The 15,737-nt window shown below is 28.3% G+C and overlaps 1 protein-coding gene across 5 annotated transcripts in view; it reads left to right on the forward strand.

Annotated features, from left to right (window-relative positions):
* Nucleotides 1-15,737, forward strand: part of LOC127283478 (inositol-pentakisphosphate 2-kinase) — a 94,729-nt gene that overhangs the window by 21,868 nt on the left and 57,124 nt on the right. For 3 of the 5 annotated variants that reach the window (XM_051308396.1, XM_051308397.1, XM_051308394.1), the window contains one exon: nucleotides 13,535-13,602. The exons of the other annotated variants lie outside the window; for them this stretch is intronic. The gene's annotated coding sequence lies outside the window, so the exon portion shown is untranslated. The remainder of the gene's footprint in view (nucleotides 1-13,534; nucleotides 13,603-15,737) is intronic. 5 annotated transcript variants of the gene reach the window in all.

Here is a 15,737-nt window from a genome sequence, read left to right on the forward strand (position 1 = left end):
GATTTTGGGTGATTTTTGGTCATAAAAAAGGTCTTCCTCTACTCGGATCTGGCTGTCAATTTTTTTCTACACTTTTCGGTGTATTTTGTGCAAGAATATGCAATAAAATAGTCTGCCTAAGAAAAATTGAATTTTTTTGGGAACTCTTTTATGATTTTGGGTGATTTTTGGTCATAAAAAAGGTCTTCCTCTACTCGGATCTGGGTGTCAATTTTTTTCTACACTTTTCAGTGTATTTTGTGCAAGAAATATGCAATAAAATAGTCTGCCTAAGAAAAATTGAATTTTTTTGGGAACTCTTTTATGATTTTGGGTGATTTTTGGTCATAAAAAAGGTCTTCCTCTACTCGGATCTGGGTGTCAATTTTTTTCTACACTTTTCGGTGTATTTTGTGCAAGAATATGCAATAAAATAGTCTGCCTAAGAAAAATTGAATTTTTTTGGGAACTCTTTTATGATTTTGGGTGATTTTTGGTCATAAAAAAGGTCTTCCTCTACTCGGATCTGGGTGTCAATTTTTTTCTACACTTTTCGGTGTATTTTGTGCAAGAAATTGCAATAAAATAGTCTGCCTAAGAAAAATTGAATTTTTTTGGGAACTTTTTTATGATTTTGGGTGATTTTTGGTCATAAAAAAGGTCTTCCTCTACTCGGATCTGGGTGTCAATTTTTTTCTACACTTTTCGGTGTATTTTGTGTAAGAAATTGCAATAAAATAGTCTGCCTAAGAAAAATTGAATTTTTTTGGCAACTTTTTTATGGTTTTGGGTGATTTTTGGTCATAAAAAGGTCTTCCTCTACTCGGATCTGGGTGTCAATTTTTTTCTACACTTTTCGGTGTATTTTGTGCAAGAAATTGCAATAAAATAGTCTGCCTAAGAAAAATTGAATTTTTTTGGGAACTCTTTTATGATTTTGGGTGATTTTTGGTCATAAAAAAGGTCTTCCTCTACTCGGATCTGGGTGTCAATTTTTTTCTACACTTTTCAGTGTATTTTGTACAAGAATATGCAATAAAATAGTCTGCCTAAGAAAAATTGAATTTTTTTGGGAACTCTTTTATGATTTTGGGTGATTTTTGGTCATAAAAAAGGTCTTCCTCTACTCGGATCTGGGTGTCAATTTTTTTCTACACTTTTCGGTGTATTTTGTGCAAGAAATTGCAATAAAATAGTCTGCCTAAGAAAAATTGAATTTTTTTGGGAACTTTTTTATGATTTTGGGTGATTTTTGGTCATAAAAAAGGTCTTCCTCTACTCGGATCTGGGTGTCAATTTTTTTCTACACTTTTCGGTGTATTTTGTGCAAGAAATTGCAATAAAATAGTCTGCCTAAGAAAAATTGAATTTTTTTGGGAACTTTTTTATGATTTTGGGTGATTTTTGGTCATAAAAAAGGTCTTCCTCTACTCGGATCTGGGTGTCAATTTTTTTCTACACTTTTCGGTGTATTTTGTGTAAGAAATTGCAATAAAATAGTCTGCCTAAGAAAAATTGAATTTTTTTGGCAACTTTTTTATGGTTTTGGGTGATTTTTGGTCATAAAAAAGGTCTTCCTCTACTCGGATCTGGGTGTCAATTTTTTTCTACACTTTTCGGTGTATTTTGTGCAAGAATATGCAATAAAATAGTCTGCCTAAGAAAAATTGAATTTTTTTGGGAACTCTTTTATGATTTTGGGTGATTTTTGGTCATAAAAAGGTCTTCCTCTACTCGGATCTGGGTGTCAATTTTTTTCTACACTTTTCAGTGTATTTTGTGCAAGAATATGCAATAAAATAGTCTGCCTAAGAAAAATTGAATTTTTTTGGGAACTCTTTTATGATTTTGGGTGATTTTTGGTCATAAAAAAGGTCTTCCTCTACTCGGATCTGGGTGTAAATTTTTTTCTACACTTTTCGGTGTATTTTGTACAAGAATATGCAATAAAATAGTCTGCCTAAGAAAAATTGAATTTTTTTGGGAACTCTTTTATGATTTTGGGTGATTTTTGGTCATAAAAAAGGTCTTCCTCTACTCGGATCTGGGTGTCAATTTTTTTCTACACTTTTCGGTGTATTTTGTGCAAGAAATTGCAATAAAATAGTCTGCCTAAGAAAAATTGAATTTTTTTGGGAACTTTTTTATGATTTTGGGTGATTTTTGGTCATAAAAAAGGTCTTCCTCTACTCGGATCTGGGTGTCAATTTTTTTCTACACTTTTCGGTGTATTTTGTGTAAGAAATTGCAATAAAATAGTCCGCCTAAGAAAAATTGAATTTTTTTGGCAACTTTTTTATGGTTTTGGATGCATTTTTGGTGGTAATAGGTGTCTTCCTCTACTCGGATCTGGCTGTCAATTTTTTTCTACACTTTTAGGTGTATTTTGTGCAAGAATATGCAATAAAATCGTCTGCCTAAGAAAAATTGAATTTTTTTGGCAACTTTTTTATGGTTTTGGGTGATTTTTGGTCATAAAAAAGGTCTTCCTCTACTCGGATCTGGGTGTCAATTTTTTTCTACACTTTTCGGTGTATTTTGTGCAAGAAATTGCAATAAAATAGTCTGCCTAAGAAAAATTGAATTTTTTTGGGAACTTTTTTATGATTTTGGGTGATTTTTGGTCATAAAAAAGGTCTTCCTCTACTCGGATCTGGGTGTCAATTTTTTTCTACACTTTTCGGTGTATTTTGTGTAAGAAATTGCAATAAAATAGTCTGCCTAAGAAAAATTGAATTTTTTTGGCAACTTTTTTATGGTTTTGGGTGATTTTTGGTCATAAAAAAGGTCTTCCTCTACTCGGATCTGGGTGTCAATTTTTTTCTACACTTTTCGGTGTATTTTGTACAAGAATATGCAATAAAATAGTCTGCCTAAGAAAAATTGAATTTTTTTGGGAACTCTTTTATGATTTTGGGTGATTTTTGGTCATAAAAAAGGTCTTCCTCTACTCGGATCTGGGTGTCAATTTTTTTCTACACTTTTCAGTGTATTTTGTACAAGAATATGCAATAAAATAGTCTGCCTAAGAAAAATTGAATTTTTTTGGGAACTCTTTTATGATTTTGGGTGATTTTTGGTCATAAAAAAGGTCTTCCTCTACTCGGATCTGGGTGTAAATTTTTTTCTACACTTTTCGGTGTATTTTGTGCAAGAAATTGCAATAAAATAGTCTGCCTAAGAAAAATTGAATTTTTTTGGGAACTTTTTTATGATTTTGGGTGATTTTTGGTCATAAAAAAGGTCTTCCTCTACTCGGATCTGGGTGTCAATTTTTTTCTACACTTTTCGGTGTATTTTGTGTAAGAAATTGCAATAAAATAGTCTGCCTAAGAAAAATTGAATTTTTTTGGGAACTTTTTTATGATTTTGGGTGATTTTTGGTCATAAAAAAGGTCTTCCTCTACTCGGATCTGGGTGTCAATTTTTTTCTACACTTTTCGGTGTATTTTGTACAAGAATATGCAATAAAATAGTCTGCCTAAGAAAAATTGAATTTTTTTGGGAACTCTTTTATGATTTTGGGTGATTTTTGGTCATAAAAAAGGTCTTCCTCTACTCGGATCTGGGTGTCAATTTTTTTCTACACTTTTCAGTGTATTTTGTACAAGAATATGCAATAAAATAGTCTGCCTAAGAAAAATTGAATTTTTTTGGGAACTCTTTTATGATTTTGGGTGATTTTTGGTCATAAAAAAGGTCTTCCTCTACTCGGATCTGGGTGTAAATTTTTTTCTACACTTTTCGGTGTATTTTGTACAAGAATATGCAATAAAATAGTCTGCCTAAGAAAAATTGAATTTTTTTGGGAACTCTTTTATGATTTTGGGTGATTTTTGGTCATAAAAAAGGTCTTCCTCTACTCGGATCTGGGTGTAAATTTTTTTCTACACTTTTCGGTGTATTTTGTGCAAGAAATTGCAATAAAATAGTCTGCCTAAGAAAAATTGAATTTTTTTGGGAACTTTTTTATGATTTTGGGTGATTTTTGGTCATAAAAAAGGTCTTCCTCTACTCGGATCTGGGTGTCAATTTTTTTCTACACTTTTCGGTGTATTTTGTGTAAGAAATTGCAATAAAATAGTCTGCCTAAGAAAAATTGAATTTTTTTGGCAACTTTTTTATGGTTTTGGGTGATTTTTGGTCATAAAAAAGGTCTTCCTCTACTCGGATCTGGGTGTCAATTTTTTTCTACACTTTTCGGTGTATTTTGTACAAGAATATGCAATAAAATAGTCTGCCTAAGAAAAATTGAATTTTTTTGGGAACTCTTTTATGATTTTGGGTGATTTTTGGTCATAAAAAAGGTCTTCCTCTACTCGGATCTGGGTGTCAATTTTTTTCTACACTTTTCAGTGTATTTTGTACAAGAATATGCAATAAAATAGTCTGCCTAAGAAAAATTGAATTTTTTTGGGAACTCTTTTATGATTTTGGGTGATTTTTGGTCATAAAAAAGGTCTTCCTCTACTCGGATCTGGGTGTAAATTTTTTTCTACACTTTTCGGTGTATTTTGTACAAGAATATGCAATAAAATAGTCTGCCTAAGAAAAATTGAATTTTTTTGGGAACTCTTTTATGATTTTGGGTGATTTTTGGTCATAAAAAGGTCTTCCTCTACTCGGATCTGGGTGTAAATTTTTTTCTACACTTTTCGGTGTATTTTGTGCAAGAAATTGCAATAAAATAGTCTGCCTAAGAAAAATTGAATTTTTTTGGGAACTTTTTTATGATTTTGGGTGATTTTTGGTCATAAAAAAGGTCTTCCTCTACTCGGATCTGGGTGTCAATTTTTTTCTACACTTTTCGGTGTATTTTGTGTAAGAAATTGCAATAAAATAGTCTGCCTAAGAAAAATTGAATTTTTTTGGCAACTTTTTTATGGTTTTGGGTGATTTTTGGTCATAAAAAAGGTCTTCCTCTACTCGGATCTGGGTGTCAATTTTTTTCTACACTTTTCAGTGTATTTTGTACAAGAATATGCAATAAAATAGTCTGCCTAAGAAAAATTGAATTTTTTTGGGAACTCTTTTATGATTTTGGGTGATTTTTGGTCATAAAAAAGGTCTTCCTCTACTCGGATCTGGGTGTCAATTTTTTTCTACACTTTTCGGTGTATTTTGTACAAGAATATGCAATAAAATAGTCTGCCTAAGAAAAATTGAATTTTTTTGGGAACTCTTTTATGATTTTGGGTGATTTTTGGTCATAAAAAAGGTCTTCCTCTACTCGGATCTGGGTGTCAATTTTTTTCTACACTTTTCGGTGTATTTTGTACAAGAATATGCAATAAAATAGTCTGCCTAAGAAAAATTGAATTTTTTTGGCAACTTTTTTATGGTTTTGGGTGATTTTTGGTCATTAAAAAGTTCTTCCTCTACTCGGATCTGGGTGTCAATTTTTTTCTACACTTTTCGGTGTATTTTGTACAAGAATATGCAATAAAATAGTCTGCCTAAGAAAAATTGAATTTTTTTGGGAACTCTTTTATGATTTTGGGTGATTTTTGGTCATAAAAAAGGTCTTCCTCTACTCGGATCTGGGTGTCAATTTTTTTCTACACTTTTCGGTGTATTTTGTGCAAGAAATTGCAATAAAATAGTCTGCCTAAGAAAAATTGAATTTTTTTGGGAACTTTTTTATGATTTTGGGTGATTTTTGGTCATAAAAAAGGTCTTCCTCTACTCGGATCTGGGTGTCAATTTTTTTCTGCACTTTTCGGTGTATTTTGTGCAAGAAATTGCAATAAAATAGTCTGCCTAAGAAAAATTGAATTTTTTTGGGAACTTTTTTATGATTTTGGGTGATTTTTGGTCATAAAAAAGGTCTTCCTCTACTCGGATCTAGGTGTCAATTTTTTTCTACACTTTTCGGTGTATTTTGTGTAAGAAATTGCAATAAAATAGTCTGCCTAAGAAAAATTGAATTTTTTTGGCAACTTTTTTATGGTTTTGGGTGATTTTTGGTCATAAAAAAGGTCTTCCTCTACTCGGATCTGGGTGTCAATTTTTTTCTACACTTTTCGGTGTATTTTGTACAAGAATATGCAATAAAATAGTCTGCCTAAGAAAAATTGAATTTTTTTGGGAACTCTTTTATGATTTTGGGTGATTTTTGGTCATAAAAAAGGTCTTCCTCTACTCGGATCTGGGTGTCAATTTTTTTCTACACTTTTCGGTGTATTTTGTGCAAGAAATTGCAATAAAATAGTCTGCCTAAGAAAAATTGAATTTTTTTGGGAACTTTTTTATGATTTTGGGTGATTTTTGGTCATAAAAAAGGTCTTCCTCTACTCGGATCTGGGTGTCAATTTTTTTCTACACTTTTCGGTGTATTTTGTGTAAGAAATTGCAATAAAATAGTCTGCCTAAGAAAAATTGAATTTTTTTGGGAACTTTTTTATGATTTTGGGTGATTTTTGGTCATAAAAAAGGTCTTCCTCTACTCGGATCTGGGTGTCAATTTTTTTCTACACTTTTCGGTGTATTTTGTACAAGAATATGCAATAAAATAGTCTGCCTAAGAAAAATTGAATTTTTTTGGGAACTCTTTTATGATTTTGGGTGATTTTTGGTCATAAAAAAGGTCTTCCTCTACTCGGATCTGGGTGTCAATTTTTTTCTACACTTTTCAGTGTATTTTGTACAAGAATATGCAATAAAATAGTCTGCCTAAGAAAAATTGAATTTTTTTGGGAACTCTTTTATGATTTTGGGTGATTTTTGGTCATAAAAAAGGTCTTCCTCTACTCGGATCTGGGTGTAAATTTTTTTCTACACTTTTCGGTGTATTTTGTACAAGAATATGCAATAAAATAGTCTGCCTAAGAAAAATTGAATTTTTTTGGGAACTCTTTTATGATTTTGGGTGATTTTTGGTCATAAAAAAGGTCTTCCTCTACTCGGATCTGGGTGTAAATTTTTTTCTACACTTTTCGGTGTATTTTGTGCAAGAAATTGCAATAAAATAGTCTGCCTAAGAAAAATTGAATTTTTTTGGGAACTTTTTTATGATTTTGGGTGATTTTTGGTCATAAAAAAGGTCTTCCTCTACTCGGATCTGGGTGTCAATTTTTTTCTACACTTTTCGGTGTATTTTGTGTAAGAAATTGCAATAAAATAGTCTGCCTAAGAAAAATTGAATTTTTTTGGCAACTTTTTTATGGTTTTGGGTGATTTTTGGTCATAAAAAAGGTCTTCCTCTACTCGGATCTGGGTGTCAATTTTTTTCTACACTTTTCGGTGTATTTTGTACAAGAATATGCAATAAAATAGTCTGCCTAAGAAAAATTGAATTTTTTTGGGAACTCTTTTATGATTTTGGGTGATTTTTGGTCATAAAAAAGGTCTTCCTCTACTCGGATCTGGGTGTCAATTTTTTTCTACACTTTTCAGTGTATTTTGTACAAGAATATGCAATAAAATAGTCTGCCTAAGAAAAATTGAATTTTTTTGGGAACTCTTTTATGATTTTGGGTGATTTTTGGTCATAAAAAAGGTCTTCCTCTACTCGGATCTGGGTGTAAATTTTTTTCTACACTTTTCGGTGTATTTTGTGCAAGAAATTGCAATAAAATAGTCTGCCTAAGAAAAATTGAATTTTTTTGGGAACTTTTTTATGATTTTGGGTGATTTTTGGTCATAAAAAAGGTCTTCCTCTACTCGGATCTGGGTGTCAATTTTTTTCTACACTTTTCGGTGTATTTTGTGTAAGAAATTGCAATAAAATAGTCTGCCTAAGAAAAATTGAATTTTTTTGGGAACTTTTTTATGATTTTGGGTGATTTTTGGTCATAAAAAAGGTCTTCCTCTACTCGGATCTGGGTGTCAATTTTTTTCTACACTTTTCGGTGTATTTTGTGTAAGAAATTGCAATAAAATAGTCTGCCTAAGAAAAATTGAATTTTTTTGGCAACTTTTTTATGGTTTTGGGTGATTTTTGGTCATAAAAAAGGTCTTCCTCTACTCGGATCTGGGTGTCAATTTTTTTCTACACTTTTCGGTGTATTTTGTACAAGAATATGCAATAAAATAGTCTGCCTAAGAAAAATTGAATTTTTTTGGGAACTCTTTTATGATTTTGGGTGATTTTTGGTCATAAAAAAGGTCTTCCTCTACTCGGATCTGGGTGTCAATTTTTTTCTACACTTTTCAGTGTATTTTGTACAAGAATATGCAATAAAATAGTCTGCCTAAGAAAAATTGAATTTTTTTGGGAACTCTTTTATGATTTTGGGTGATTTTTGGTCATAAAAAAGGTCTTCCTCTACTCGGATCTGGGTGTAAATTTTTTTCTACACTTTTCGGTGTATTTTGTACAAGAATATGCAATAAAATAGTCTGCCTAAGAAAAATTGAATTTTTTTGGGAACTCTTTTATGATTTTGGGTGATTTTTGGTCATAAAAAAGGTCTTCCTCTACTCGGATCTGGGTGTAAATTTTTTTCTACACTTTTCGGTGTATTTTGTGCAAGAAATTGCAATAAAATAGTCTGCCTAAGAAAAATTGAATTTTTTTGGGAACTTTTTTATGATTTTGGGTGATTTTTGGTCATAAAAAAGGTCTTCCTCTACTCGGATCTGGGTGTCAATTTTTTTCTACACTTTTCGGTGTATTTTGTGTAAGAAATTGCAATAAAATAGTCCGCCTAAGAAAAATTGAATTTTTTTGGCAACTTTTTTATGGTTTTGGATGCATTTTTGGTGGTAATAGGTGTCTTCCTCTACTCGGATCTGGCTGTCAATTTTTTTCTACACTTTTAGGTGTATTTTGTGCAAGAATATGCAATAAAATCGTCTGCCTAAGAAAAATTGAATTTTTTTGGCAACTTTTTTATGGTTTTGGGTGATTTTTGGTCATAAAAAAGGTCTTCCTCTACTCGGATCTGGGTGTAAATTTTTTTCTACACTTTTCGGTGTATTTTGTGCAAGAAATTGCAATAAAATAGTCTGCCTAAGAAAAATTGAATTTTTTTGGGAACTTTTTTATGATTTTGGGTGATTTTTGGTCATAAAAAAGGTCTTCCTCTACTCGGATCTGGGTGTCAATTTTTTTCTACACTTTTCGGTGTATTTTGTGTAAGAAATTGCAATAAAATAGTCTGCCTAAGAAAAATTGAATTTTTTTGGCAACTTTTTTATGGTTTTGGGTGATTTTTGGTCATAAAAAAGGTCTTCCTCTACTCGGATCTGGGTGTCAATTTTTTTCTACACTTTTCGGTGTATTTTGTACAAGAATATGCAATAAAATAGTCTGCCTAAGAAAAATTGAATTTTTTTGGGAACTCTTTTATGATTTTGGGTGATTTTTGGTCATAAAAAAGGTCTTCCTCTACTCGGATCTGGGTGTCAATTTTTTTCTACACTTTTCAGTGTATTTTGTACAAGAATATGCAATAAAATAGTCTGCCTAAGAAAAATTGAATTTTTTTGGGAACTCTTTTATGATTTTGGGTGATTTTTGGTCATAAAAAAGGTCTTCCTCTACTCGGATCTGGGTGTAAATTTTTTTCTACACTTTTCGGTGTATTTTGTGCAAGAAATTGCAATAAAATAGTCTGCCTAAGAAAAATTGAATTTTTTTGGGAACTTTTTTATGATTTTGGGTGATTTTTGGTCATAAAAAAGGTCTTCCTCTACTCGGATCTGGGTGTCAATTTTTTTCTACACTTTTCGGTGTATTTTGTGTAAGAAATTGCAATAAAATAGTCTGCCTAAGAAAAATTGAATTTTTTTGGGAACTTTTTTATGATTTTGGGTGATTTTTGGTCATAAAAAAGGTCTTCCTCTACTCGGATCTGGGTGTCAATTTTTTTCTACACTTTTCGGTGTATTTTGTACAAGAATATGCAATAAAATAGTCTGCCTAAGAAAAATTGAATTTTTTTGGGAACTCTTTTATGATTTTGGGTGATTTTTGGTCATAAAAAAGGTCTTCCTCTACTCGGATCTGGGTGTCAATTTTTTTCTACACTTTTCAGTGTATTTTGTACAAGAATATGCAATAAAATAGTCTGCCTAAGAAAAATTGAATTTTTTTGGGAACTCTTTTATGATTTTGGGTGATTTTTGGTCATAAAAAAGGTCTTCCTCTACTCGGATCTGGGTGTAAATTTTTTTCTACACTTTTCGGTGTATTTTGTACAAGAATATGCAATAAAATAGTCTGCCTAAGAAAAATTGAATTTTTTTGGGAACTCTTTTATGATTTTGGGTGATTTTTGGTCATAAAAAAGGTCTTCCTCTACTCGGATCTGGGTGTAAATTTTTTTCTACACTTTTCGGTGTATTTTGTGCAAGAAATTGCAATAAAATAGTCTGCCTAAGAAAAATTGAATTTTTTTGGGAACTTTTTTATGATTTTGGGTGATTTTTGGTCATAAAAAAGGTCTTCCTCTACTCGGATCTGGGTGTCAATTTTTTTCTACACTTTTCGGTGTATTTTGTGTAAGAAATTGCAATAAAATAGTCTGCCTAAGAAAAATTGAATTTTTTTGGCAACTTTTTTATGGTTTTGGGTGATTTTTGGTCATAAAAAAGGTCTTCCTCTACTCGGATCTGGGTGTCAATTTTTTTCTACACTTTTCGGTGTATTTTGTACAAGAATATGCAATAAAATAGTCTGCCTAAGAAAAATTGAATTTTTTTGGGAACTCTTTTATGATTTTGGGTGATTTTTGGTCATAAAAAAGGTCTTCCTCTACTCGGATCTGGGTGTCAATTTTTTTCTACACTTTTCAGTGTATTTTGTACAAGAATATGCAATAAAATAGTCTGCCTAAGAAAAATTGAATTTTTTTGGGAACTCTTTTATGATTTTGGGTGATTTTTGGTCATAAAAAAGGTCTTCCTCTACTCGGATCTGGGTGTAAATTTTTTTCTACACTTTTCGGTGTATTTTGTACAAGAATATGCAATAAAATAGTCTGCCTAAGAAAAATTGAATTTTTTTGGGAACTCTTTTATGATTTTGGGTGATTTTTGGTCATAAAAAAGGTCTTCCTCTACTCGGATCTGGGTGTAAATTTTTTTCTACACTTTTCGGTGTATTTTGTGCAAGAAATTGCAATAAAATAGTCTGCCTAAGAAAAATTGAATTTTTTTGGGAACTTTTTTATGATTTTGGGTGATTTTTGGTCATAAAAAAGGTCTTCCTCTACTCGGATCTGGGTGTCAATTTTTTTCTACACTTTTCGGTGTATTTTGTGTAAGAAATTGCAATAAAATAGTCTGCCTAAGAAAAATTGAATTTTTTTGGCAACTTTTTTATGGTTTTGGATGCATTTTTGGTGGTAATAGGTGTCTTCCTCTACTCGGATCTGGCTGTCAATTTTTTTCTACACTTTTAGGTGTATTTTGTGCAAGAATTTGCAATGAAATTGTCTGCCTAAGAAAAATTGAATTATTTTTGAAAAATAATGTAGGAGCTTTTGTATTGAATTTGGGGTTGAACTTAATTTTTTTTTGTTAATAATAATGTTTTTTGTAATTTTATGTCATGATTTTACAGTATCTTGGTTTTTAAATTTTTGATGATCGTAAGCGATGTGAACTTTACCAACCTTTTTACAATATATAAAATAAAATACAGTCGTTAAATAAATAATTTTTAATTATTATAAAATTGTATTATATTATATATTTTTTATTATATTCATAATACATTTATTACATATAATAATTTACTACTTTTTTTAAAAAATTATTTTTGTAATATATATTGAAGATTTTTATATATGACATGTTTTATATATATATAGCGGAAATGAGTTTCTGCTTTAACCTCAACTCGAAGGTGTTTTACTTTTAATTAAAGATTCAAAACTGGACACGGAAGATGAAGAGTGTGTCACGTATACGTCAATTGTGTATATACATATATATTTAGTACAAAGAAAAGACACATACTCGATATTGTTGTAAGATGTATTTTGTAAAGCGTTTTTTTTATTTCCTGTTTGCACGAGAAAATATTAAACAAATAAAATATTTATTTATAAAGTACACATTGAGCTGTGTATTTATATGTAAATTTTTAGAAATTTAATTAATATAATTAAAATTGACTCGTGGCAATAAATGAGAAATTTTGAAATTATAAATATAAAACAAAGGTCATTTAATCTATATATTAAAATAAAATAGTATTATAAATAATAATATAATAATAAAGTATAATATATATAATATATAATAATAAAAAATTACGAATATTTATAATATATTATTAAGATATTTTCGAAATTACAATAGTAAACAAAATAAGTTAAAAATAACTTTCTAATATATATATACTCTATTTTCAATTTGTTTATTGTTTTCAACAAAATTCCTTTAGTTGCAAATCTTTCAGTAAAACATTTTTGTATCTAGGGTAACTGCATATTCTATTTTAGTATATACATATATACATTGTGATGTCATTAATATGTATATATCAAAAATAGTCAAATATATTTGACTATTAATTTTGACTATATCGTAAGATACTTAAAATTTCAATTTTTTTTTCACGTTTTTTGACAACATTTCCTTCATGAATAAATTTCCAATTGAATTTTAAATGAAGTATTTATATAAAATAAATTTTTTTTACGGACGTAATGTGTGTGGATAGAATATATTTTTAGAAAAATATTTAAATAAATGTAAAGAGTATATATATATATATATATATATATATATAGGTATTTTATTTATTTAAGATTTTTATGAAAAATTGAGTCATTGAAAAGTAATTTTTTCTGAAAAAAATAAATATGAAAAAAAATAAATATAAATAAATAATAAAAGGAAATAAATAAATTTTTTTAAGGAAAATGTAAAAATTGTCATGAAATTTGTGTGCAATATGCGCGCAATTTTTTATAAATCTTATTTAATGTAATCGAGTGGAAGAGTGCAGTTTTATTAAAGCTGCTTCGATTTACCAAATGGTAAACCCAAGACACGATTGCCTTCGGGTCGATATATAGGAGCTAGAGAGAGGATGTATTTCCATTTTAAAATCAGTCGTTAAAATGAATGAGAATTCGAAACGTTTCAGAGAGAGAGAGAGAGAAATTTAGGGAGACAGCGAATGAGAGAGATCCACTAATTCCAATTTTGCATATAACATGTTTCAAAATTAAAAAATTTTTATTTATATATTTTTTTTATTCTCTAGGGAGAATCGAACCCCTCATTATATAATAATAATTATATCATGGTAATTTATTATCATTTTTAAAAAATTATTCTTTATTAATTATAATATTTTATTCTATATATATAATATATTTCATATAAAATAAAATTATTATCGAAAATTATTTACTTAATTGTCTGTAATTTTTTTTTTCTACAATTTTTATTTAAACAATAGTCCAATGCAAATAAAAGAATATTCTTTGATAAGACACACAATTACAATAAAAAATAAAAAAAAAAAAACTTTGATAATTTCTATGACTCAATTATCATTACATTCATGAAAATAATTTTTTTCTTTTTAAGTATTGTAAAATTATATAATGTGGAAATTTAATAAAACTTTTGTTTCTTTTTTTTGTTACAGGTATGATTTTGTGTGGATACGTCATGTTAAAAATAAATCCTGCCATTTCCAGAATTTTCATTATTTCTGTGAGTAATTTCTTTGTTACATATATTTTACATAAATTATTTTATTTTTCATATCGAAAAAAATTTAGTTAATCGTTAATTTCTACATAAATGGAGATTAATAATAATATAATTATTCTTAATTAATTAATAATAATAATAATAATAATAATATTAATAATAATAATATTAATTAATAATAGTAATTAATAATAATAATAGTAATAATAGTAAAATATATTTTTAAAAAAATAAAAAAATAGTAATAATAAATAGTAACAATAGTAAAACAAATTAATAATAATAATAATGAGAAATAATAATAATTAATAATTTCAAATATTTCTCTAAAAATTTTTTTGATAAATTTGTATAAAATAGAATTTTTTTTAGAATATGATTAAACACGTTTGGTACTTATATTATCGGGAAAAAAAAAATTTTTTTCTATCGTAAAATGATTATATTGGAATTAAATATACGTAGAAAATGACTAAGTAGGAAATTAGTCGTTTTTAGAAAATAATAGTATCTATATATACAAAAACAAACTTCCTGGCTATATATATATATATAAAGAAAAGGAAAAGTCGCAGCGAAGGTGACATTTTTTTTTTTTTTTTTTTTTTCGAAAAGAACAAATATCGTAAATACAGAGCTAGGGTATATTTACACACACACACACACACACTACTTCGTGATTGGCACACATAGAAAAAAAAAGATCAAATATATAGGGGTCGTGTAAATAGTGCAATTTTATAAACTCTGCTACGTGATAACGTTAAATTTTACATGACGCTTAAAACATATATATAATATCATAATACACTGTTATTTCAATTTTGAAAATTATTTTTTTTTAAATGAGTCAGAAATATTCATATAAAATAAAAAAATATTTCAGTGAATAATTACAATGAAAATGATAATACTGAATATAATTATATATGAGTCATTTATAATTTCGTGTCTTTTTTGTCCAGAATTGAAATAAATTTTATTTTAACACATATTCTCATTTATTTTTTTAAATTAATTATTTAAAATCGAATATAATTTTCTGAATAATATCTATAATTATTAAATTAATTTTCAATATTAGCGGAATTAAATTAAGCTTATACAAAGTACAATAGCGGTTCTATTTTTGTATATACATATATGTCTGCCTGTCTCTAATATATTTTGTGCTGAAATCACGAAATCGCCATTTTTCTCCGTCTCTCTGAACTCTGATTAAAATTCATGCAACACGTTGGAAAGTCACACACACACACACATACACGCAACACAAAAGATAAGAAAGATTTGAATGTAAAGAGAATTTAGTTGAAAAAAAAAAAATAGAAAAGGAAAATTTGCTTTAATGTTTATTCTTTTTTTTTATTTAACAGACTTTTTTTAAATTCTTTAGCTCACTAAAAACTTTTTAATAGAATTTTAATTTATATATATAAATTTTGGGGTAATTACTCTCTAAATCTGAATTAGTGAAAATTTTTACTAATTTGAATTAGTGACTCACTTTTTGCTATTGAATTAGTTAAATTTCACTAATTATTAGTCAAAGTTACTAATAATTAGTAAAATTTTACTAATTCAATAGCAAAAAGTGAGTCACTAATTCAAATTAGTTAAAATTTTTACTAATTCAAATTTAATTTATAAATTAAATTTTAATGGAAAAAAATCTTTACCTTGAACAGCGATATATTTCTCTAGAATAGGGAAAATTTTCCCTGTCTTAAAGAGAATATACACGAAAAGAAAATAAATATCAAACTTTATAAAAGCATTTTCAAATTTTATAAAAGTATTTTCAAGTCGTGAAAAATATTGTAAAATGCGAAATTTCCATAAAAAAAATATTAATCTTTAATAAACTTTTATGAAATTTACTATAGTTGTAATAAAATTTGGTAGAACGTATTTGATTCATTACCAAATTTTATTATAACTATATAGTAAATTTCATAAAAGTTTATTAAATATTAGTATTTTTTATACGGAAATTTCGCATTTTACAATATTTTCCACAACTTGAAAATACTTTTATAAAATTTGAAAATGCTTTTATAAAATTTGCTATTTATTTTCTTTCCGTGTATCGATGTTTCAGTGAAATTTATCGCTGTTTCAGGTGAAGATTTTTT

This window comes from Leptopilina boulardi, unplaced genomic scaffold, assembly GCF_019393585.1.
Source record: "Leptopilina boulardi isolate dan_hultmark-lab unplaced genomic scaffold, ZJU_Lbou_2.1 LbouV2_31, whole genome shotgun sequence".
In the NCBI taxonomy this organism is placed as follows: Eukaryota; Metazoa; Arthropoda; class Insecta; order Hymenoptera; family Figitidae; genus Leptopilina; species Leptopilina boulardi.